The sequence below is a fragment of the Dermacentor albipictus genome, chromosome 10, assembly GCF_038994185.2.
Source record: "Dermacentor albipictus isolate Rhodes 1998 colony chromosome 10, USDA_Dalb.pri_finalv2, whole genome shotgun sequence".
Lineage (NCBI taxonomy): Eukaryota > Metazoa > Arthropoda > Arachnida > Ixodida > Ixodidae > Dermacentor > Dermacentor albipictus.
The window spans coordinates 92342870-92369343 of NC_091830.1; the positions used below are offsets into that span (position 1 = coordinate 92342870).

General features: G+C 46.6%; 1 long non-coding RNA gene across 1 annotated transcript; it reads left to right on the forward strand.

Moving 5' to 3' along the window:
- The first annotated feature begins 9955 nt into the window (after positions 1 to 9955).
- On the forward strand, positions 9956 to 19518 carry LOC135918134 (uncharacterized). Its single transcript, XR_011508939.1, has 2 exons — positions 9956 to 10548; positions 18132 to 19518. It is a non-coding gene; the product is annotated as an uncharacterized lncRNA (long non-coding RNA).
- The last annotated feature ends 6956 nt before the right edge of the window (positions 19519 to 26474 follow it).

Genomic DNA, 26474 nt, shown 5'->3' on the forward strand with positions numbered 1-26474 from the left:
ATTTAGGCACCACTGGCCTCCTTGATCCTCTTGGGTTCAGCGAGAGCAGGGGAAAAGTAAACATGCCCGCTATAGAGATTAGTAAGAGGCGATTTGAAGATTGGTGAAAGAAAAATAGGGAAATGACAAAAAACGGAGACCTACAAAAGCAAAGTTCGCTATAGGGGGACAGAAAATATGGTTGTGGGAGTTCATAGGGGTTGCTTTTTCTTTTTTTTCTTTCTTAACTTAGGTAGGACATTAGGCAGTATCATAGCAAGAGCTTGGTGGCGCAACCCACCGCCCCGTTCCAAAGGGGACGTTTGTAATATCCATCGAGGCCCACCCAAGGGGCTTCGTTTCTACTAGAAATCCCGCCTTCGTACAAAAAGCTCGATTTGAAGTTACATACGCTGCAGTTTCCAAGAAATGTGAGAAGCAGTCAGACATATTTGAATGCTATCGGCGTTCTTCTGGCTATCCCATTAAGCGTTTTGCCCTTATGGCGAAATTGAGATTTTTATTGAAATTAACCGATCATGTTGTCCAACGGCCACTTTCCAACAGAGGATATCCAGCACTGAAGGCTGACACTATAACCCTTACGCCACGGTTGTCATTCCCCCATAACGCAAGGCTCATAATGGAATAGTAGTTTCGACGTGTTAAACACGAGAAATTATTTAAAGCCATATAATACGTGGCCATGCGTCAAAATGTCGGTCAATCCCAAAGCAGTAGAGTAAAGAAAAGCCGACACTCACTTAGGTATCCTTACCAGATTTGAAGACGAAAGCAGGAGGACTTGTCTACGTTATCGCCTTAACTAAAACGCCCCCTTAATCTAGCTTGCTCTAATTTGTACCACCCTAATGCATAATATTCTAGTTCAGTCAACCTTAGTATACTTTATTCTTATTTAATACACCTCAATCCCGTTTGGTAGTGGGGCAGGTCAGTTTTTTGGGTGTTGGCTATGGCGTATTCCGACATCTTCGCTGTTCACCGTGGTATTTCGCAGTACGTGCCGCAGCAGGTCTACTGCCTGAAACCTGACGTCATCAACAGGTCCCGTGGATTTGGTACCATCGGTGCATAACGCCGGTATCCGCATTTTTTGCTTCACGGGGCATATAAAGTTTTCACCTTAAAAAAAATCCGACGCTCTTCCTACACCCCTCACGCAACGATTAATGCTATAAAGTGCGGTATGCAGTGGCTCTAACCCTATATATCCTCAAACTCGCTCAGGGAGACTTCGTCTTTTATCGACAAGAAGTGAGGGTTAAATCGCGTTCCAATTCCTTTTTTTCTTGTTTGCACTATCAAAAACGGATAACTTGCGAGGTGTTCATGATGCTTTCGCTTCTATTCCAGACGTGAAATTTCGCACGGAGGCTCCTCTATCTAAAATATTTTCAAGCAAAGCTTTCTTTGCGAACGTGTGTACGCCTCTCATGCTGACCTTGGCTGCCGCCTGGTGGCGCTGGTGTTACTGCTTGTGCATTCTCATCGAATAACTCACTCTGAGATGCGGGACGGCGGCGTCATCTAGGAACCCTGGCTCACCCTATTTCGCCCACAGCAGTGTAATGTACAGGGGGAACGCGGCCTACAAATGTGGGTCGCTGGCACACGGTGGAGAGGGTAAGACGACAGTGGCGTGAAGAACCGCGACAAGACGGGAGAGGAGGTGGTGGCCTCACGTTGCGCATGCCTTGCGCAGCCTGGCAACTGCGTGCACGGACCCATCGGTGCCTTCAAGAGCACGTTGGCTACCGCATACAAAAGGCCCAGAAAGGCTGCTTGCCTTTTAGAGCGCAGCTCTTTGGCGTCCGTTCCTGGGTTTCGCGTCGTCGTCGTCGTCGTCGTCGTCGGCCTCGTAACCAGCTCCGCCCCCCTTTCATCCCCCCAGCGCTAGCAGCGACCGACTGATACCGCTGGATGCCGCTGACGCCGCTAGAGAGTGAAGATAACGTGACTGCATAGAACGCCGTCGCCGCCATGCAGAAAGAGGAGGAAAGGGTCCCCCCCCCCCTGGTTCTTAGCGCTGCGGAAGCGAGGGTATCATATTGTTTGTGTCGGCATCGGCGGCGTTGTCCCTGAAACCAACTCCGCAGCTGGGGTTGACTCACTATCGGCGTCAGCGGCATCAGTCAGTCGCTGCTATCTCTTCCCTCCTCCCTTTATCGTGTTGTCCGCTTGCTGCACGCGCTTCTGCCCCCATCGTTTGCCGCTGGGTGTACACGCCGCCCCCTTCCCACCTCTTCCTGCGAGTTTCCGGTTGTCAAAGCGCCGGCTCGAACTTTGAAGTTGGCGAACTGTGCGCCGCAAAGTTGCCCAACGGCTTGCTGGTAGTAGCTGCCTACTTCGCCCCTACCGCACTCACGAAAGACGTCGTGCACCTCCTGCAGCTCGCATTAACCGTCCATCGATCCACACCGATGTTAGTAGTGGGGGACTTTAATGTTGACATAAAGACAAACAGCAATTTCCTAACACTTATGCGGGAGAACATCCCGTTCCTCTCGCTCGTAACGCGTCCCACGGCTGTGACAACCTCGCGAGGCACTTGTATAGATCTCGTCTTTGAGAATCAAGCATTGGTGTACCAAGTCGAACATATATCAGTATATTTCTCCGACCACAAAGCTTCCTTCATGACTGTCAAGAACTGTTAGTGGAGTCTTTGTTAAAGGAATACGTGTGAAAAATAAAAAAAAATTCTGTGATAGCGTATACATGTGTTGCTCGATTTCTTTGCCTCAATCTATCGAAAAGGTGAAACAGCTTATTTGCTGCGCTCAAATTTCGCATTAGGAAGTAACGTAATCGTCGGTAATTTTTTTTCAAACCATGTAACGTTGGCAGCGTTCAAAGGTGCATTGCGTTGTAGAGCTCCTCATTCGAGCCAGACGACAAGATGCACGTGAAAGCTGCCGCAGAATCACCGCTGTATATCTATTCAAATAGAGCACATTGCATCTGCTGCAGTCTTACACTGGGCATCTTACACGATCAAAAGTATTTTCTACTTCACTTCTAAGAGATGTAGGCAAAATGCTATAGCAATAGCCACATATGGATTACCTGATTTACTCAAGCAGGCTACGTGAATGTATGTCCGCACTCCGTTTCAAAGAGCACTGGGACAGGGGCCTGCTTGCAATGTTCTTTGATGGCTTATTTTTCGTTGATGCAAGAGGCTGCACGAAGATCCGTTTACTGCTGCTGCCTCGCTTCCCGACTCGATTGTATTGAAGGCCAGTTTCCGCAGTTATCGAATGAGATGTGTTCATGTTTGCTTGTGCGCACGAGACAATATCCTCGGTAATTTAGCTAGTATACCTTTGTTTACAAGTTTATAGGACCGACAAAATTAGTATACTGTCCACAACAGCTAGCTGTCCACTAATTTACTATCGCAATCGATGCTTCGCCTTTCAAGTGAAACAATCTTTTTCTTCCTCAAGACAATTCATCGATTTCGTGGTCCACAGCCCGTAGTGGGTAGGAGCCACACACTTGATAGGAAACATAAACTGTATTGTACCGCCCGCTATGCAACTGCTCCATGGCGTACCACCTCGTGTAATAGTATGCGAGTGGAATGCACAGTGCGCACGTATTGACACTATATAGCGCGAATCTCACGTCGAGTGACAAGCGGCACCATACGATGCAAATAATGATGATGATGATTATGGTGATTTAACCTGCTTAAACCTAACGTGCATGATTTTATTAGGCATGTATTACTTGTTTTCCAGTCTATCTCTTTTTTTTATGCATCTCCTAATCTTCTTTTTCCACCTAAAGACAATCCAACCATTTCTTGGCCAATCCCCCGTAGTCGGATGGAGCCTGGCGATGGCGGTGACAGACAGCGGCGGCGACGGCCGACAAGGCTAACTGAAACGGTTATTAGAATGAGCATATAGCAGTTTATGCTATAAAAAGGTCATCTCTAAACAGTTAGATAAGGGCACCCCTCTTTTTCGCTGCTGCTTTTTTATCAATATTTAGTTTCTTAATACTTATTTCTTAATACGTTATTTCTTCCGAAGCACTTTTGTCTAGTTTAACCCTGATTTCCGTAACGAATGCCTGCTTTGTCGTGGGCCCATTCCAAAAATAATATGATTAAAATTGTGGGCGGATATACCAAAGGGATCACTGGGTTCGTTCCACTCGCTATGTTTGCCTGGAGCAGCGCCTCCTGTATTGTTTTCCATGCCGGCCACAGGCGGGTGATCCGACCCTTCCCTGTCCTCTCGTACCGGACTTTCCTGCTCTCCCCCCGTCGGCTAGCGTTCGCGCTTGCTTCACGGTGGTGTGGAAGAGATCCATCTGGATGGCGCCTACCCGCCGTGGTTGCTCAGTGGCTATGGTGTTGGGCTGCTGAGCACGAGGTCGCGGGATCGAATCCCGGCCACGGCGGCCGCATTTCGATGGGGGCGAAATGCGAAAACACCCGTGTGCTTAGATTTAGGTGCACGTTAAAGAACCCCAGGTGGTCAAAATTTCCGGAGTCCTCCACTACGGCGTGCCTCATAATGAGAAAGTGGTTTTGGCACGTAAAACCCCAAATATTATTATTATTATGGATGGCGGCTCACGATGCTGGTCGGAGGAAGACTGACAGATTCATGATAACCAGCCAGACGCAGGGATGGGAGCAACGCTTTGTGCCACAAGGATGGCGCAAGTGCTAGGCATGCAGAGAGACACTGCGAACATGTGCAGCGTCGAAGCACGTGCGGACAGGGCGCTACATTGCTACATTTATCTCAACGGTGCGACGCCTGTTGCATACCGCACCTTCTCCAGTGAAGCAGTTCGCCAGGCGATATCCGCTGGGGGGTCAGGCGCCGCTTGGCGAGGACGGCTCAAAACCTACCGCTCCCCCGCAGCGCTCAGAGCAGACGGCACTGCCTCACTCTTGCCGATGGCCAAGCTCAAAGTGACTAGTCGAGTGGTGGCTAAAAACGTTTATTGGTGAGAAGGCCAAAAGTAAAAACAAAAAGAAAAATTAAAAATTGGAGGACGCTTAAGCTTCGCCTTCAAGAGTGGAACGCGATAGCGTTCCCGTCGACCCGCCAATGGGTGTAAGACAATGGGCTACAGGGCAGCCATCACTTACGAGGCGCCCCGCATCAGACGCGGTGAGCGTCGAGCCATGTGGTCGAGCAACGCGGCGTTCGGCGCAGCAACGAAACGTGCGCCTGAGCAAGCGGAGCGAACCAAAGAACTCGGTATCCCGGAGGGGGAAATGATGCACGCCAGCCAAACGCCGTGATCCGCACGGGCAGAGAGATAGAGAGATAGTGATCTAAAGAAAGGAAGGACGCTTGATTCTACAGAGGGAGCAAGGCGAAGCGTTGTCAGGGGAGAGAGACCGAGCCGCGACGGCTCCAATGCGCGCGTGGCGCGTCATCTGTCGGGGCAGCGCCGTACATGGAGAGGAGGGGGTCTTCTGTGTTTGCCGCAAGATGGCTCTCCGTGTGCGGAAAGCGCAGAAGAAATGCAGCGAAACGCACTTCGCTACTCGTGTAATTGCTGTAAGTTACATGTTCATAATTACCGATATACACCACAGTATAACTTCCCACGGCTCGTTTCGAAGGCAACACCGCATTCACTAGAGGCGCGTTTGTACCTTTTGGAAGCATCGAAATCGTGGCTGAGTGCTAGCGTCTCCGTCTCACACTCCGGAGACCCTGGTTCGATTCCCACCCAGCCCATCTTGGAAGTTGCTTTTTATTTATGGAGTGCCTGCCGTGATTTATCGCTCACGGTCAACGCCGCAAAACGCCGACACCGACGCCGACGACACCGGCTTTTCTGCGACACGAGCTCCTTAACGCTATCGCGTTAAAAAGTAGTGTTGTGGGCGGCCTGGAGGCTGCCGTTTTTGGCATCCAGGCCATGCCTAGTCCCGACGTCCTCCGTCCTATTCACCAGCCGAAGTTGGAGATCCGGCTGGGTGCTGGACAAAGCAATCTCCCACGCTTGCGGACTGGTTAGGTGCCAAGTGGCTGGCGGCAACTGCGCCGGGCAGGAGAATAAGACGTGAGTGTAATCGGCGCGGGAGCGGTCATATGAGCGGCAGGCTCGCGAGTGCGTCCCGGGGTGAAGGAGGGCAAGACGTGCGGGGGTAGGATGGGCATGGGCCTGAAGGTGCCGCCACAAGTGTTGGTGGTGCAGGGAAAAGGATTAGGTGTGGAGGGGGGAAGGTGAGACGCGAGAGGCGATAGTGCACCGTGATATCGCGGTACGTGAGGAGCGCGTCGCGCGTATCGATCTCCGCCGGGGGCGGCCTTGCTCGGTCAGGCGAATCTCTAGCGATGGATTTGGCCGCCTCGTTACCAGGATGGGCCTCGCGAGCGGGCACCCAGGTGATTTGGGTGGGGCGAGAGGGAACGGTATCGGAACGCAAAATTGCGATGGCCGGGTGTGCCACCGGTCCAACCGGGTAGTTGTAGACAACGGGAAAATGTAATGTCGTTCGAAAGGAATGACATTTGCCATCGAATGAGTTAGGGGAGCTCATTTGCATTTGATTTCGAACCGAAAGTATACTCTTGACCCCAGATTGACAACAGCGACAAGATACCCGGAATGACGACGATGCATGACGACCACATTATTACTACGATAGCATGACGAGGGTCGGGTGTAAAGTTACCATGATCACGACGGACAGCGAGGGCATCCCGATGACGTTATGACAACAAATGTGGGATGTCTTTATGGCGACGATGGCAGGACAACGGCATGAGGACATTTGAATAACGACGAATGTGTGAGGACAATGGCGTGGTGATGACTCTCAGAAAGCCTGTATGACGAAGGTGGTCTGAGAACGATGACAGGACGAGAGTCGGATGACGAAGCTGGAGTGACGATGATAGCACGACCACGACGGCGTTAGAATGACGGTGCGGCAACCACTGCATGACAGCGACCATCTCGCTATGACGGAATCCCAAAAGGCTTTGTGGTCCAAGCTATAGACAACTTGGGCCACTGGGTTGACGCGGAAGGCCTGAAGGCGTTGTATTGACGTGGGTAAGATCACTAAACAGGAATGGCGAAGACGGAACGACCTGAACGCAACACTAGCAGGAGCACATACATCTGTACGTACATACATACATATGTAGTGGTGGAAGCAACTAGAAAACTTGGCCCACTGCGTCAGCATAACAGCCTAGCACTAGCTGAGTTAAGCTAAGCTAGCAAGAGATAGATAGATAGATAGATAGATAGATAGATAGATAGATAGATAGATAGATAGATAGATAGATAGATAGATAGATAGATAGATAGATAGATAGATAGATAGACAGATAGATAGATAGATAGATAGATAGATAGATAGATAGATAGATAGATAGATAGATAGATAGATAGATAGATAGATAGATAGATAGATAGATAGATAGATAGATAGATAGATAGATAGATAGGCTCATGATGGCTGGAAAAAGCAAATAATTATATTCACATTAAGAGGAAATAAAAGATCAATCAAACAACACACACGCACCCACAGTCCGCATGTTTCCAAACAAAAGTCAATGAAAAATCTTGCGTTTGGTTTATACGTGCACTTAACTTACCTATGTCTCTCAGGAACCGATCACTTACCCTCGCAAACGGCATTGCTGATCACGAGAGTTTCTTCCCGAGTTGATCGAAATAATCGCCGTCTCTGAAATGTTCACAGCAGAGGTTACTACCTCTGCTGTGAACTACCTCCTCCTGCCCACGAGCTCTTCCGAGTGTGCCGAAGGTATTACATCTGCTGTAGACATTTTACAGACGGCAATTTCCCTCTTTAGAGTGTGCCGGCGTAATCTAGACGCGCTACCTATCTAGAATAAGATATTTCACAAAGGCGTCAGAATCGGAGTCTGGTTCAGCGCAAATAATGTTGAGCCGTAGACACCATGATTGCAAACGAGTACAAGTTCACCAAACTAAGTTGGAACACGTACATGAACTTTTTTGCTATCTTTGAAGAATCGAATTTCAGAAAACAATGAAAAGACGCACGAATGCATGGCAATTGGCATGTGGTATATTACGTGACGTTCGAGCGAACTCACAAGCTCACTGCGTGCCTTAAGACAGATCAATGAATTAGCATGAGTCATAGCCTCATTTGTGAACACACGTGATTTTTTGCGATTGTGCACGTCAGCGTAGGTGGGCCAAAAATAAATATAACAACGCTAAGCAACATTAATGTTAACGCAAACTCATAGAATGCCCTGTTCATTAATTAAACTAAGCTTTCATCCACGCTTTTATTTCTTTCGTGCAATGAAAGTTGTTCAATCTTGGTATTTATTAACGCGATAGCGTTAAGGAGGTCATGCCGCAGAAAAGCCGGTGTCGTCGGTGTCCGCGTCCGCGGCGTGGGCCGTGAGCGATAAATCACAGCAGGCACTTCATAAATAAAAAGCAACTTCCAAGATGGGCTGCGTGGGAATCGAGCCAGGGTCTCCGGACCGGGAGACGCTACCACTCAGCCACGAGTTCGTTGCTTGAAAGCGGTACAGAAGCGCTTCTAGTGAATGCGGTGTTGCCTTAGAAACGTGCCGTAGAAAGTTATACTGCGGTGTATATCGGTAATTATGAGCATGTAACTTACAGAAGTCGCATTTACACGACTAGCGAAGTACGTGTCCGCTACATTTCTTCTGCGCTTACCGCACACGCAGAGCCATCTTGCGGCAAACACAGAAGACCCCCACCTCTCCATGTACGGCGCTGCCCCGACAGCTGGCGCGCCACGCGCGCATTGGGCCTGTGCGCGGACCGGTGCCAGGCGCGTCGCGTACCCCGACTCTCTCCCCTGACGACGCTTCGCCGTGCTCCCACACGGGTTGCAGAATCAAGCGCCGTTCCTTTCTTTAGATTACTATCTATCTATCTCTCTGCCCGTGCCGATCACGACGTTTGGCTGGCGTAGATCGTTTCGCCCTCCGAGACACCGAGTTCTTTGGTTTGTTCCGTTTGCTCAGGCGCACGTTTCGTTGCCGCGCCAAACGCTGCGTTGCTCGACGCTCACCGCGTGATAGGTGGGCGCAAAGTCCGATGCGGGGCGCCTCGTAAGTGATCCCTGCGCCGTAGCGCGTTGTCTTAGACCCCTTGGCGAGTCGACGGGAACGCTGTCTCGTTCCACTCATGAAGGCGAAGCTTAAGCGTCCTCCAATTTTTGCTTATAAAAGCCCTTATAAAGAGCAAGCACAACTGACACATTTTAGTTGATAATTTTATTATATATTTATATTGAGAAAGCCGTCCACAACGAGAGTGGCGCGGAATTAGGAATTGACACAAGTGGTTGCTTTCCAGTGGTTGGCGCATCGCTCACATCTCGGCAAAACGACTTTATGAAATAGAACGTCTACACATTTTCATGCCGAATCTCAGAGGGTAAAATATTTGCTAAGTGACGCCCAAATCAAAGCTGTCTTTTAAGGCACCGCAGCGTCAAGACACTACGCGAGTGTTCCGCCAGCAAATCAGCTTGTGTAATGCGAGGCAATGGCAGCGCTGATCTTCCCGCAGGCTACGAACAATAGCGCAAAACAATGCCTCAAACAAACGCGTCTTTTAGTGTGTTCTGTGCACTTATAGATTAAAACAAGTTCTGCATGCGAGGTAACGTTTAACATCTCCTCACCATCTAGAATTCCACTAATGGCCAAACAACCTAAACATTCGCCGTCAACATCACCAACACTTATAGCCAATCAACGCAAACAGAACAGGAAGCTTAACTTACATCAATTGCCACAGTGCGTGCAATCTGCATCCTTATTCAGACACACTTTGGCACAAAGTACAAAACCAGTGAAAAAGATTACTCGCCCAACATTGTACTCTGCCGCGGATTCGCATAATTGCGTTTCTTTATTCCTTTGCTGGTCCTTTTGAAACTGTACATCTGCACTGTAGATTTGACGTATCAGGAAATTGCTTTTTGAACGTGTTGTGTTGCAATTTTCGCGAGCGCTAAAAACTGGTCTTGGTGCTGGCAAGCCAGACGGTGAGGAAATCGTTGCCGGATGTATGCACACGGCCCGACAAGCCGATAAGTTCCATACACGAGGCACAGTGAGCGATGCCGACAATCTCTTTAAAGTGGGTGGTCGTCTCGGTCAGATAGTTGCCTTGGTAACAGTTACGACGATAAAGCGCTGATGACGTTCGAAGTTTCCGCAGAACCGCTGCCGCGACATTTTCCAGTACACCTACGCACCGCCCGTCATGCTGCAGGACCAGCGTTATACGTTGTTCGGATTTTCTAAGCAACTGGACTGGAGACCTTTGCACTTTGTAGAACCTATTCCCGCACACAGAATATGCGATGCGTGTGGTCTGCTACCCAGAGTGACGGTCTTTTTGCCCTGTCGACACGTGCTATGCAAAACATGCTATGAACACTGTCTTCTCGACAACGGACCGGCCTGTCCACTAGACGGTGACCAGTTTCTGGAAGGAGACGCCCAGTGGGTAGACTTTCCCTTGGAGAACCTGCTGTCACGAAAGGTGAGGCTCACCTGTCACCATTCATATATGCTTGCTCTCCTTCAAACTTAGGATACTGATGGCATTTTTCATTGTGTGAGTTTCCTGCAGCCCAGTGAGCGTTGAAAAGTACAAGTATTGGGATCCGCGAGTCCGAGTGCAGGTATTTAATCATGTCATAAATAAACGATCGGCTCCCGGTACGGAACTCTTGCATTTGCCTAACTCAGCCACGTTAAAAAAAGACAATTGTATGGTTCATTTCATATCGATTTATTGTCGTCGTCCTGCTTACGAGCTGCTTTGTAATCTTTTCGAGAAATAGGTAACTCACTGTTATTTCACTTTTCCTTGAATGCAACAAAATGCTTGATCCATTAGGATGGCTTCACAGAAGACTTGTCTGCAACCGACCAAACCGTGCGCATAGATGCAAATATACGTGATGCATTTATCTATAAACAGTTCTTTCGGTCACTGTTACTTGAGACGGAACAGGCTTACAACACGACATGAGACTAAGAGATGCTGCGAAACGTTTTGGTAACGGCAACCTAGGGAACAATCCTAAACATTGAGAAAGCTACTTCCCGAATTGTAATTTCGGCGTTGCAGTAGGTTTCCGTGAAATCCTGAGGTGGCCCACCCCGAAGAGAAAACCCTCCCCTGTCTAAGCTCCTGGCTTCAAAAAATACTGAATGTTACCAACCTGGAAGTTAATCACAGCATTGAATGTTAGCCCACCTCATATTTTCTCTCAATTTTCTCTCGAGTTTTACTCGAATTTTCTTTTGGGATTTCACGGTATGGATTGTGGCGTTCATTTACTCAGGAAACTGACCTACCACAAGGCTTTCTTAGCTGCACGCTTTTCGGTGTTAAAATGAATTCGCTTTGTGAACCTTCAGCCCCATGCATTTTCATTATGTCTACGTAGGCGAGGTACAGATATGTTTACAGATAGGTTTCAAGTCTTGTTACCTTGCAGCCTGCGAGCGACTAATTTGAGTATTTAAATAATTAAAAGCGCAAATAGGCACAATCGCAACCACATGCACATCCACGCGGGCAGACACAGTAGATACGCCCCCACGAAAAGCGCTCACTTCCAACTCCTTATTGCTCGTACGTATGCCCACTATAATGAGAAAAGTTAAGCATGCACTAAAATCACGTCATTGAAGCCACTATCAGAAATGCACAATATATTGCTCACAACCTTGAATTCAAAAACGACCGCTCTGCAGCGACCAAGATAGGCGACCAAAGTAATCTTTCTTTCTGATAGTGCCTTCACTGACGTACCTTTTCTTTTTTTCGCTCATGCTTCTCTGCAGAAATGTGGTCCTACTTAAGAGCAATAAAACAGTTCGAATGAACGTTGCGTGTGGTGGACGTATATAGCTTGTCTGTGGGTGGGCGTAGTTGGGAGTGCGCATATTGGCGCTCTTTTAATTAGGTAAGATGTTTTACCAACTATTTAGACACACTCATTTTACAAGTATGAGTATGCCTGAACAAATTCGTATACATGGCCCAATAAAAATAGATTCACGCTAAATTTTTATTTTGACGCGATAGACAGGACTGGTCCGATCCACATGTAGAACCAGATGCTCACATGGCAGTGAACGCAGCGAACAGTATTTTAGGCACAATTCTTGGCTCTAAGCTAAATTTCATTGCCCACATAAGTGTCGCAGGGCCAAATGATAAAAAGCAACCAACCTACTGACAATGTTCTTGCCCACAACATGGGGCAGTGAGAGCAACAGCTCATTCAACCTGCACAAATACCCCAAATCATACGGCACCGTAGCTTGGGGCTTTAAAGATGCTGGATCCTGTTAACCGTCTAAGCATCCGCCTCGTGAGCGGTGCCTTTAGAAAAAGGTCGGTACAGAGCTTTTACGTAGAGTGGAACAAGTGGTCACTATATGTAGAGGTGATATTCCAATTTTCCAAACTTTGTGAAAGTGCACTCAGACGGCGAAAAATACTTTGTATTCTGTCATAATTGGTAGTTGATTTTCCAAGCTCTTTGAAATCCGACCTGCTGCAAGACCCTTCCCATGGCTTGTGTAAGAGATCAAGAAAGATTGAAGTTAGGGAAGATGCAGTGAGGTTAACCGGAAAAGAAAATCCGCTTTGCTAACCTACACTGGGCAACCTGGGAAGGGGGCAGTAAGAAGGCTAGAAAAGCAGATAAGAGACAGGAGCACTTACAGACAATCACAGCCGGTCACTATTATTGCAAACCAGAACTGCACATTTTCCCTTCTAGCTCAAGCAACACTAATTCAGGCTACAGCTGCTTTTTACAGGCCTGTTGCCCTTGAGAGCTGTAACAGTGTGTTAGACGCTCGCAGCTGCGATTGCTCTAGGCTCGGCATTCCGAATGGTTTCGTCTGGCAATGGTATACACTGGAAGTTCGATTAAAGTGATCGTGGCTCAATAGCATGGAGACGATAGTCACACAATAGCCTGTTAAAGCGTCTCCGTGCGATTGCAGTCATAACATGAGGTGTTGCCGGCTTATCCGATGCAAAAGGCAAAGTACTCGTACCCCGAATATTACACTAACGCGTTATCGAGCTAACATAATCTACCGCCATGTTTTATTTAGCACTTGGTCCATCACTTGAGGAATTCGATGTTCTTTGCCTGGAAGTATCTTACAGCTGCCTGCAACACACTACTGTGACATGTAAAATATCATAAAAGAAAGAAGATAGAAAAATTACGTATATTCAGCAAGCCTTTAATCGACGTGATTTTAGTCTTGTCGTTCGGTAAAAGCAAAAACCCTGTAGTGAATGATCTTGATTCACTGCTCTGTACAGCATACATGCATAATAAGTATGCCACAATATGGCGAGTGTCTGATAGGCACGGATGTATAGAGGGTAATAATATTCTTGCAGACAAAACCACCACACCCATAGCAACAAAAACCTGCAACTAATCTATAGCAATCCTTGCCACAAATTTGAAGACTTTCTTGCTCAAACGCTTAGAAAAGATTCGCCAGTTCATCTAGACATTCATATTTCGAAGAAATTCCCTTTTATTGCACATCTAGGAAATTTCCGTACATAACGAATCTGCGATGCACTCACGCTCCGTTCTGTCAAGTGCGAATAGTGCAAAAAATGTGCAAATAGTGCAAACAAATGTCAAGAACACACATGGCACCCATTCTTACCTGTTGACTGGAAACTCGCAAGGTGGAGAAATGTAATGAATAAAGGGAGAATCAGACATCCACCCATTCGTAGCAATTGCTACGGGTTTCCGCAGAACTACTACGTCAAACTCTTGCCTTTGCTTCGTGTTGTCGACAAATTCGACTTCGCCCTGTAATCTGCTAGCCGCCTGGTTAGCTCAGATGCTAGAGCGGCTGCCCCGGAAAGGCGGTGGTCCTGGGTTCGAGTCCCGGACCAGGACGAAATTTCCTTCAACTATGAGGCTTTTCTTTCGAGAAACCCGTATGGGTTTCCTCTGTAGCAATTGCTACGAACGGGTAGATTTCTGATTTTCCCTTTATTCAGTACTTCTCTCCACCTTGCGAGTTTCCGCAGAACTACTACGTCAAACTCTTGCCTTTGCTTCGTGTTGTCGACAAATTCGACTTCGCCCTGCCATCTGCTAGCCGCCTGGTTAGCTCAGAGGGTAGAGTGGCTGCCCCGGAAGGCGGTGGTCCCGGGTTCGAGTCCCGGACCAGGACGAATTTTCCTTCAACTATGAGGTTTTTCTTTCGAGGAACCCGTATGGGTTTCTTCTGTAGCAATTGCTACGAACGGGTGGATGTCTGATTTTCCCTTTATTAATTACTTCTCACCACCTTGCGGGTTTCCGCAGAACTACTACGTCATAATATGAACCTATGCACAAGGAAGGTCTGACTTCCAAAAAATTATGCTGCAGCTGATGGAGAGTTTGAAGACCTAAGAGCCATCCGACGCCGATCCGAAGGAGCGTACCGACGCTGCGGAAATTTAGAAGCATACATAAATGCCCAGAAAATACATGATTTAATGCGCAGACGCATGGAAAATTGATGCAAACGGCGCTAGCCCGATATCTGCGGCACGCTTTCCCCTCACACGTCTGTCCCACGAATTCTTCCAGTAATTAGTTCTTTAAGCGGAGTTGTAACATGGAGCTTGCCATTTCGTGCTCTCGTTGTAGCTCGCGACACGTGTGAGATAGTGGTCGCAGATGAATTTTGTGAGCTTATTTCCAGACCTGATTTTTCGTTGCAATGTGCAGAATTTGATATTTCAGTAGTGTTAGTTAAGGAGAAAATTACTGCTTGCTACTGGGCCCAACATCCTCAATGAGATCATACTTTCACATTAAGCGAGCTTCAATGTGCAATTGCATGATGTCGCCAAAAGTCTGCTGCTGGGCCGCACGGCATTACGTACAATATGCTAAGATACCTCGGACCAACCGGTACATAAGCGCTCTTAGACATCTATAATAATTTATGGATAGAAGAAACTGTACCCGACTCTTGGAAAGTCACTCGAATTATAGCAATTTTAAAAGCGGGTAAGACGCCCTTGTGCCTTGAATACTTCTGTCCAGTTTGACAAGTTGCTTATGCAAGGTAATGGAGAAAATGATTGACGCGCTACTTCAGTGGTGGTGTAATGAAACAGATGTGTTGTCCAACTACGTAGTAGCTTTTAGAAAACATAGATGCACGATGGGTGCAAAATGGGATATAGTATCTTGTGTGGAACACGAGCCTGCGCGTGGAAATCTGAGAATAGCAGTATTCCTAGAGATCAAAAGGGCATTTAACACTGTTAGTCACGTTCATATTACGCTAAGTATGTTGGAACTTGGACTGTCTAGCATGTCCTTGCGATGGATTTCTGAATTTTTATCAGGTCGCAAGATACTTCTTCAGACGGCTGAACGAAAGACTGCTGAACATGTCAAACAGGGAGTTCCACACGGAAGCGTACTCAGCCCCTTCCTTTTTAACTGCGTAATGGCTGACTTAACAAGAAGGCTGCCATCGCACTTAAAGTTTGCACTGTATGCAGATGTGTGTATTTGGACATCTGGGTCTAATGCTCAACTACTTCAGGTGACATTACAAGACGGCATAAATATCATGAGCCGATTTTTGAGAGAGAGAGGAATGGTTCTATCACACGCAAAGACAGCTGGTTTACCCTTCACTCGGAGGGAGTTAAAGAATATCACTCTTAATCTGAAAGGACACCCCCTAATGATTGTTACACAGCATCGATTTCTTGGCATAATACTTGATAGGCAGCTATCCTGGGCATCCCGCATAAAAAAACTTGAAAACGAGGGCAATGCGATAGTTACTGTACTTCGCACACTTACAGGCACATCATCGGGCGGATCAGTATCGTCCATGCTGACTCGTTACAATGCATTAATACGACAAAATTGTGTATTCCGCGCCCATCTTATACGGACCTTCCCACACGTCAGAAGAGCGACTTCAGAGACTTTTAGCTAGAGGACTGCGCATATGTCTAGGAGTTTCATGAGCGACTTCTAGCTATCTTTTAATAGGCGAGGCTCGCCAATCACCATTTCCAGTTATGCGAACTACAGAAACACGACAACATTATTTCCGTCTTCAAACACAGCATAAAGCCACCCATTGGCTCTAGACATAATGAAACGCGACAGAAGTTATGTTCATATAGAAATTCGAGAAAATCTTCACATATTGTGTAGAAATGAATTTTGGAACTCAGATGTCGAATATCCTCCATGGCTGCTTACATTTCCAAAAATTGAATTGTCAGTAGACGAGATATGCAGAAAAAGAGACATGTTCATTCAAGCTGCTCAACAGCTAGCACTTTACCAGATGTATATGCGGCATTCAGGATACACACACAGCCATACAGATGACTCCAGTATAGCAACCTCTTCAATTTCATCCTTCATTATACCTCACTTAAAAAACAAGAATCATTTAAGTTATCTCGTGCGACTTCGTCCACAACGGCTGAACTGTTCGCAATCCTATGTGGGAAAAATTTATATTGCCACTAATAGATGCGGGGAAATGAGTAATGTTCAGCGATTCGCAGGCGGCTCTAACATCCCTCTACAGCACAAAAGGGAAAACATTCGGTGACAGTATAATATACGAAACACATAAATACCTCACAAAGGCAAGCGAAGCGAAACATGCCATAGCATTCCATTGGATACCAGGTCATTGCAACATTCCTGGCAACACAGCAGCCGATGAAGCAGCACGACGAGCACACCTTAAAGATGATGCGGTGCCGCTCCCAATATCAAAGATAGAATTACGCTGCATTATGAGGACAACGTCTTTGAAAATGTGTAGGAACACTTCGTTTGACCAGAATTCTAAGAGCTAGGACTTATACCATATTGATCCGATTAGTGAATTCAAATTTTCATTGTCATTAGACAGAACTATGGAAACCCTTATTCATCGATTAAGGCTAGGCACTGCCTACACAAGGCATTTCCTACACAGAATTGGCCGTGCGGAAACCGCGAATGTGATTGTGGATTTGTAGACGAAGATATATATCACGTCCTTCTAGATTGCCCACATCACGACACACCAAGATACCGACTTAAATCAACCCTAATTGAATTAGACCACAGACCTTTCAGTTTAAGGAAACTTTTGGGTTCTTGGCCACCAACGTCCTTGCAGAAGGGCGCTTTAAATGAACTACAGACTTTTCTTGGAAACAGCGGCATTGTTGGACGTTATTAACGCTTTTATTGTTCCTTTCATTTCAATGCCGCTGTATATATGCATGTGTTTGTGAATTCTCTTATGCTGACTGTTCTGTTGTGACAATATGTGACAATGCATTTGCACGATGTGTGTACCACCCGCTGACTAAAGGCTGTTGTTAGGCGACAGTATCGCTTGTATTTTTGGGACTTTCATCTACATAACTGTGGACACATATACCTTGTATACTGTATGTACCATGTGTTTCTTACTTAATGGTCTTCTTGTGAAAACGTTGCGTGATATGTCCTGGCGCTTGTGTAAAAACAATATTTGAAATGTAATCTTGAACCCTGTATGTTTTATGATGGAACCATTCAAGAGATAAGGAGTAGCCGGCGCCTTACATTGGGCGTCATCTCCTCATATCATGTCAATGAATATATATATATATATATATATATATATATATATATATATATATATATATATATATATATATATATATATATATATATATATGTGTGTGTGTGTGTGTGTGTGCGTGTAATGTTCATGTGTGCGTGTTTGTGTGCGTGTGTGTTTGTGTATATGTGTGTGTGTATATATGTATGTATATATGTATACGTATGTATATATCTTTACCGCTGCGCGTGCCCGGTAGGTTCAGTTAGGGAATGGTATGGGCATACCAGCGTGACGAGGAGCTACTTACATGAAAGTAGCTAGCGCGGAGTGTTAAAGAAAGTAGACGCATCAGGAAACATAACCTGCCAGCTGAAGGGCTTCTTTTTCTTCATATATTATATACAAGGGCGGTCATTGCCGAAGTGATTGGGTGTTGCTACAAATCATTCTTTTTTGTTGTCGCAGGTAAAGTGCTGGAATGAAGACAATGGCTGTGAGTTGGCCATGGCTGCTGCAGACCTAAGCGAGCACTTTTATGAAGACTGTGTCCACCATTCTGCACGCTGTCCGAAATGCTCAGCGTATGTTCTGTGGAAAAATATGTGTGCGCACAGGAAAAGTGACTGCCACACGCATGCGCCGCCCAACATGACCGAATATTTGAACCCGCGCAATGGCTCCGTTCAGGATGGAGTGTGTGTGGCCTTAGAGAGAATATTAGAAGAACGGATAGGAGAATTGAGATTTGACTTTGATACAGTTGTACGTGACAGCAGCGCTCTCTGTGACAGGTTAAACGAGTTTTCGCACGTTATAAATGATCTGAGAGAGAAAGTGATGCAGTCGTTGGAAAAGCAATCGCCTGCAACGGATGACAATCTTCCCTCAGACAAAGGCAGAATCGCGACCGTTAAGGACCTTGACGAAGGCTTGGCCAAACATGGTGACATGCTTTCACAGCGTCTAAGCGCTTTGGGTGACGAAGTTAAAACAGGAGTTGTACACGCAGCAAGGCAATCTCTCGAAATGGTCGAGCACAACAGTGCTGAATTAAAGCGGCATTCTGCTACCCATGGGGGCCTACTGCATGAAATTACTCAAACTGTGAAGTCCTTCGAGGTTATTCTTGAGAAAGCGCTCGAGCGTGCAACAGAGACAATCTCCCTGATGTGTTCAACAAACGCTCAACGCTTTGTTGCATCAAATGCTGCTCAAACGCAAAGCAAGCAAAGTGCATCAGATGTGAAAAAAGATCTCCTCCTCGGACACAACACGCTAAAAGTTACATGCTACGAATTTTACGTCAAGGGAATAAAGTCACTGAAAGAAAAAGCAAGGTTAACTGGTTGGAGCACCTACTACAGCGATCCCGTCTACTTGTGCGGCTATTGCATCTGTCCAGGAGTGTATCTGAAGAAAAGTGACAGTTCCGTTTTTGTGCACGGGCTTTACCGCATACACAAGGGAGTTATCGACGAATTTCTTCAGTGGCCCTTCAATAATAACTTCAAGATCGGTTTCAAAAATTTGTCGAAAGGTAGAAGCCGCGAGATTTCAAATCGCATTGGTCAGAGTCTTCAAGTTTATGGCAAGCCCACGGAATCGATGAATGTGGCTACCTATTTTTACAAAGGATGCGACATTGAAGATCTCGAACGTGAATGTTACGTCGAGAGCGATGAGCTGTGGGTAAAATTTGAGGTTGTTCCTACGACGCCGGATTGAAACAACCATTCTCGGTCCTGCCGTATCGCATGATGAGTGGCATTACTAAGATTTAAGATTGTTTGTGAAGTGGGTGAAACTTGCTGTGTAATATTTTGTAATTTGAATAAACGCAGACTAACATGTATTGATGATAAATGTTACGGTTTCTTTTTGTGTAACACGCCTATGAATCTTTAAATTTTTACGTATTTCCACCGTCGCTTCGTCAAATAAAACACGTACTCGCCATGATTGCTTAGTGGTTATGGCGTTGGGCTGCTAGGCATGAGGTCGCGATGTTAAATACCGGCCATGGCGGTCGCATTTCGATGCGGTGAAATGCGAAAACACCCGCTTTTGGGTGCACGTTAAAGAACCCCAGGTGGTCCAAATTTACGGAGTTCCGTATTACGGCGTGCCTCATAATCAGATCGTGGTTTTGGCACGTAAAACCTGCTTATCTAATTTTTATTTCTTAAACAAAACAGGTGTGACCGATTTCCATGAATGTGCGTTATATTTGAAGTACGGAATATATTTCATGCTGCTCTAGTTACGTCTACATTTCTTTTGAGAACTTTAAGCTGTCAGTTGCACTCCGTCCAAACTGCGAGACTAATATGTTTTTTTTTTCGTTAACCTGCGAACATTGTATGCTTCAATGTCGGTGAAATTGATGCGTCAGCTCGCTTCCAACATAGAGAAATGTCGCCCTTGAAACACTTTCCAGCGAATAATTTCCGAACTCGTTCTTTTTCTAGATATCGTCATATAGTGATGAGAGTCCCAAATTGGGATCGTTGATGATAGTCGCGTAGCTTTTTTGAAAAAAAAAGTCGAATGCTGTGAAAATAAAGCAATACAATGTTGTTTACAGCGGGCGCAAACGGAAATACCTTGACTGGTGAACCATGCAACGGATCGAGGTGGCGTTTAATAGCGAAATATGAACAACTGTAATATGAACATTAGATGGCAGGCACACTTCTCACGAACAATTACGCCTACACCCGTGAGAACTGTCCAGTGCTAAAATCCTCGGAGGAAAATGCCGTGCATTAAACCGTCTAGTAGAAATGTAGCGACGAACGTGTCCGACCCTTATAGCCAAGGAATATATAGGTAGCTATCAACAAGGTCACACAAGGTCCTTATTAACTTTTGGGTCCACCATACAACAATCAGTTCTGCGCATACATATGCACCAAAGTAATTCTACAATCTTCAGCTAAACCTAATAATATTATGGGCGTTTATTATGCTCATCTTCATGTGTATATTATAATCATTGTGCTACGTTATTGACATATTACATAAAAACCATTAACACTAAAGGAGAAACTTAGAGGATCCGAGGTATCCATTCAACAAGACTTCTGTCGGGCAACTGGTATGACCAGGAATAAGTTAATGACATTTAGGAAGTCTTCCGGTCAATTGTATCATCTCGGGTACAACTAATTGTTCATCCACAAAACGTGCTACGTGTATTGCTTTCAAACCGATACTGTTTATGAACTTCAGCAGAACAGTATTCCTACTACCGGCAGTACTGTAGGCAGCAGCACAATAAATGTCCCTGCGAATACCCCATCCCCCGTTTCGAGTTAGCATTGTGCGGCCGTACAGAATAAGCATCACAACGATTACTCTGCGCTGTTCACTAACAACCACTCCATGAATAAGCGCGATGCCCTGCATGCGCTGATCGACCCCTGTAATGTAGATAGTGTTGTTTTAGTCGAGACCTGGCTTTCACATGAAATTCAAAATTCGGAACTTTTCACGTGCCGTAAGGCTTAATATATTTATAAAAATGACCTTATATGACGATATGGCGGTGGGACCTTGATCGCTGTTTCATCTGATATCACGTCTTTTGATGTATGCGTGCCTTCGCAGATTGAGCTCTTGTGCTATTGTATTCACATAACAAATACGTGACATTTTCCGCTTTCTATCGACCATCCGATAGTACATCCACATTTGCAATGAACTATTTGACTGTCTTGTCTAAATCAATGTTGGATATCCAGCAGCACCAATATTCTTGCTCGGCGAATTAAATTTCCCTTGCATGGACTGGGCTGTTGACTTTCCATTAGTGACTCCATCCTCATCCCAATGTTCAACCTTTCTTAAGATATGTTCGATCTTTGGTCTCACCCAGTTTGTTAAAGACCCTACCCGTGTCACTGCAATTTCTGCCAACATCCTTGAGCTCGTCTTTACCACACCTAATGATTCAATTTCTGCATTATCAATTACACCCGGTTTAAGCAATCATTTCGTGATTCACTTTGCAATGCCTTTACGCTCGCCCCAGCTTCTAAAATACTAAGAAAATTTGACTACAACAGAGGAGACTTTTCCTCGGTCAATAACGAATTACAATTTTTGCCGCTTTCTTTTTTCCGCAGTTGTGGGAAAGGCCTATCGCAGAAAACTAGCTCCTTTTCAAAAACAAGGTTGAAAAACTAACTCAAGAATATAGTCGGACTCGCGTATTATCTACATGCAAACGGGCTGCTTGGTTTAAGTTGTTTAAAACGACTTCTTAACAAGAAAAACGCATTTTTCGACGCTTCAAGCTGTCTGGGTAAACCAAAGCAAAAGCTGCCTGCTTACGTTGCTATCACATCTTGAAATAAGATGGCCATCCGCGCAGCCAAGAATTACTTTTTTGTGAAACACTACCCCATCCGTTCACAACTAATCCTAGGAAGTTTTGGAACGTTATCAACGTACGCAAACCTAAAGAAATTGTTCTGAAAACTAACGCTGGACTCCCTGTCCCCCATGAGGTTTGCTGAACCGTTTTTAACCACACATTTTCGGCTCAAGGGTCAAGCTCTAATAGATACTTCAGCGTCCGCACGTGCCTTTACGTACTATGAGATGGAGCCGATTTCGATCGACTTTTATGGCATACACAATTTGATTACAAAAGCATCATTTTCCTCATCGGCAGGTGTTGCTACCATAAATTACAAATACCTTACGAGTACTGTAGCATATTCATCTGCTTTCTTGTCATATATCTTTACACAGTGTTTGCAGAGTCCAACACTTCCAGACGACTGGAAGACGGCGAAGGTGATTCCATTCCACAAATATAGTGATCTACATAACCCCTTAAACTACCGGCCAATCTCCTTAACTTATATTCCATTCAAGTTATGGGAGCACATAATCTACTGCAGCCTGATTAGTTTTCTCGAGTCTAATACATTTCTTGCGTCACAGCAGCATGTTTCCTTGTAAAACTTTTTGTGAGAGTGAATTATCAAATTTTACTAATGATTTGTCTTCCGCTTTACCTCGAGCTTCAGTTATTGACTGCATCTTCCATAATTTCGCGAATGCTTTTGATACCGTCTCATATCGACTACTATTACTGAAACTTAGCACAGTCCATCTTGATTGTAGCTTGCTTAAGTGCATTGAATGGTTCTTGCAGAATAGAACGCAATACGTTTCAGTTAATGATCATGACTCTAAATCATGTGATGTAACATCCGGTGTTCCTCGGGGGTCAATCCTTGGGCCTCTTCTTTTTTAATTTATATTAATGACCTGCCCGATTCTGTTACTTCTAACATAAGGCTCTTTGCTGACGACTGCGTTCTGTACCGCGTACTTTCTAATCAGTCTGACTTCTCCGTTCTTCAATCTGTCCTAAACAATATTTCTTCTTGGTGTGATACAAGGCCTATGAAACTAAACATTAACAAATGTAAAGCAATAAGTGTCTCGAAAGATAACCCAGTCCACTTATCAGGGCTATGATCTGAACGGTTGTCCTCTTCAGTTAGTCGACAGCTACAAGTATCTAGGCGTCCATATCACTAATAACCTCTCATGGTAGAAACATATCCACCATATTATTAACAAAGCTAGCAGTTGCCTTGGTTTTCTCTGGCGAAATTTCCACTTCGCTCCCGTTCCGTTGAAACTACTACTATATAAAACACCCGTGCGCTCTAAGCTTGAGTACGCTTCACCGATATGGGACCCGTACACTAGCTCGTTAACATAGTCCTTAGAATCTGTACAAAATAGCTCAGCTAGGTTTATCCTCTCGAACTAAAATCGCTTAACCAGCATTTCTCGCATGAAGCAAAAGCTTGACCTACCTCTCCTTTCTATCAGACGACGAATTTCCCGCTTACGCCTGTTTCATAAAATATACTACACCAATAATGACCTAAAAATGACACTTGGTTCGCCTTCCAGTCATTGGTCATTCCGTATTGATCATCAAATGCAGCTTGGGGTTCCTCAGAGTAAATGCAATGTATACCTAAACGCCCTCATCTCGAAAACAAGTCAAGACTGCAATCGCCTCCCGCCTCCATCGTCGCTATCACAGATTGTAATGTGTTCAAGTCGGCTATCTGTGATGATGTGCTGCCTCATTGGCCGTTTCTACTTCATTTTTCTATTGCCACTCCTCTACGCATGCCTGTGCGACCTTGAGAGTAAATAAATGAAATTATCCTCGTCTTCAGTTCCGTGTGATTGTCATCATCGGGTGTGCGCCTTTGACTTTTTGGTCCACAGTCCTCTACCAGCTCAGTCTACCCCCTGAAGTTAGGCCGCCGCCCACTGTCGACTACTAGCATGTCTCATGCCTACACACCCTCCACTGGCACGGCTACTGTTTCGACACTACAAGCCTAAGCCTTATATCCTAAGCATCCACCAGCGTGACCCCTATCTCTTCGCTGCTCTTCGTAGGGAACTATAAGCGAGTAACTTCCGCTAATCGTTTAGACGACCCCCTCAAGCTCCGCCATGTCTTTTAGTTGTTAGGTATGGCGAAGACATGACTTCAACTACGAGATAGACTTTACTGACTGCGCTGCATTTAAGCAGCACCTCCGCCAAGTATTTGCTACCCCGGCGGTTCGTCCTACAATCGCAAAAAAAAAAAAACTCGCTACGCGGCAACAGCCGGGCGAATCTTACGCCCAGTATATCGAGGATGCTTTTGCGCTCTGCCGCCGTGTGAGTTCATGTATGTCACTCAAAATACTCCATATTATTTAAGACATTAGAAAAGTTGTCTTCAATGCCCTTTCCATCAAGGACCCCGCTACAATCACTGACGTCATCACAACGTGCCAGACCCTGGACGAAATTGAGCCTGTTCAGCTTCAGCCGGACGTTGGCGAAAATTCTTCCAGGGTGGACCCACAACTGCGTCTCATGATAACAACAATCATACGCGAAAGATTATGATCAATGGGCTTGTCATCGCCGTCGGCGTTCCCCAGTCCGTCTACTGGCGCGGCCTTGTGTGAAGTCATCAGGGATGAACTTGCGTCCTTGACCTACTCCGCGCACGTGCAACCCTCCGTCTTTTGTTCCCTCCCAGCGTACGCGCACGTTTCTGCCTCTCCTCTACGCTACGTCAGCTCAACGGTGCCGCTAATAACGTAGTGGTGGTGGTATAAACTTTATTTAATGAAGGCCAAAAAAAGAAAAGAACATTAAGATGCCGCCGTTCCGTGGGTGGCCTTCAGGCTGCCGGTCGTGGCCACCAAATCATGCCTGGCGGCGACTTCCGCTGCCCAGATCGTTAGCCGTAGCTGGACATCCGGCTCCGAGCTGGCCAAAGCAGCCTCCCACAGCTGCGGACTAGATACATGCCAAGAGGCAGGGGGAGAGTGGTTTGGGCATGAGTAGAGAATATGAGCATAGTCTGCTCGTGGGTGACTGCAGAGCGAGCATTCGGGTGAGAAGGCCCCGGGGTGAATAAGGGCAAGCCGGGCAGGAGAGAGGAAAGTGTGGGCCTGTAAATGGCGCCACGTGCTCTGTTGGAGCTTAGAGAGGGATTTGTGAGGGGGAGGGAGGGCTAGGCGAGAGTTGCGGTAATGAAGGGTAATGTCATGGAAGGTGAGGAGGGAGTCACGCGTGTCCATCCCGGAGTGGAGGGGGCCAGCTCGGTTTGTCATCTCGCGAGCGATGGAATTTGCCGCCTCGTTGCCAGGGTGCCCCGCGTGAGCCGGAACCCAGATGAGTTGGATACGTCGAGAGGAGGGAGGGGAGTGCTCAAGGATGCTAAGCGCAGAGGAGGAGATGCGACCCTTCGCAAAGTTGTGGACTGCAGCTTTGGAGTCGCTGAATATGAAACGGGCTGGGGTAGTGGCAATGACGAGCGCAATAGCTGCTTCCTCGGCGGCAGTGGAGGTGGGGGCAGGTATAGTGGCAACGGTCAGGGGAGCAAGTGTATGGGAAGTGGCTGCAAGGGCGTAGGCGGGGTGGGAATTGTATGGCGCCGCATCGACATACACAGCGTTAGACTGTGAGCCATACTGGCGCCAGAGGGTGGAGGCGCGGGCAGAGCGGCGGGTGGCGTGATGCTCAGGGTGCATGTTCCTCGGAAGAGGGTTCACAGTGAGCATGGAAGATACAGAGGAGGGTAAGGGGTGGGTTACACAGGCAGGGAACACAGGGGTCAAGCGGAGGGAAGAGAGAAGGGCTCTACCAGAGGGGGTGCGAGAAAGGCGGTCGAGTTGTGCCGTGCGATGGGCCTCCACAAGCTCTGAAAGAGTATTGTGGACGCCCATCGCCAGCAGACGAGAAGTGGGGGTGTAGGTGGGGAGCGCAAGGGCTGACTTGTAAGCTTGGCGGATGAGACAGTTCACCTTGTCTTCCTCGGTGCGAGAGAGAAAGAGATAGGGGAGGGAGAAGACAAAGCGGCTGAGAACGAAAGCCTTGGTAAGACGGCGGAGGTCGTGCTCACGCATGCGTACGCGTCCGTTGCTGCCGCGCATCCACTGAACATCCCATCCCGTCCATGTCACTTGAACCTTCATCGGCCCATCTCACTGCACTGGCTCCCGGTGCGCCTCGGACTCTGCACTACCCGCCTTGGCATCCGTGACGTCCCACGTGCTGTTATTGAGGCTATCAAGCTATAATTAACGGCTCTGCCGCAAGCGCCAGCAGGCCCAGCGTCAGGGGTACGAAATGTCTGCGCGAAACTTTTCTAGTGTAGCATCTTCCCAAAGCCGGCGTTTCTCTTCACCTTAGCTCCAGTCCACATCTCCGCCCGCATCGACTGAAGACCGGAGCGCTTACAATTCAGCCAGA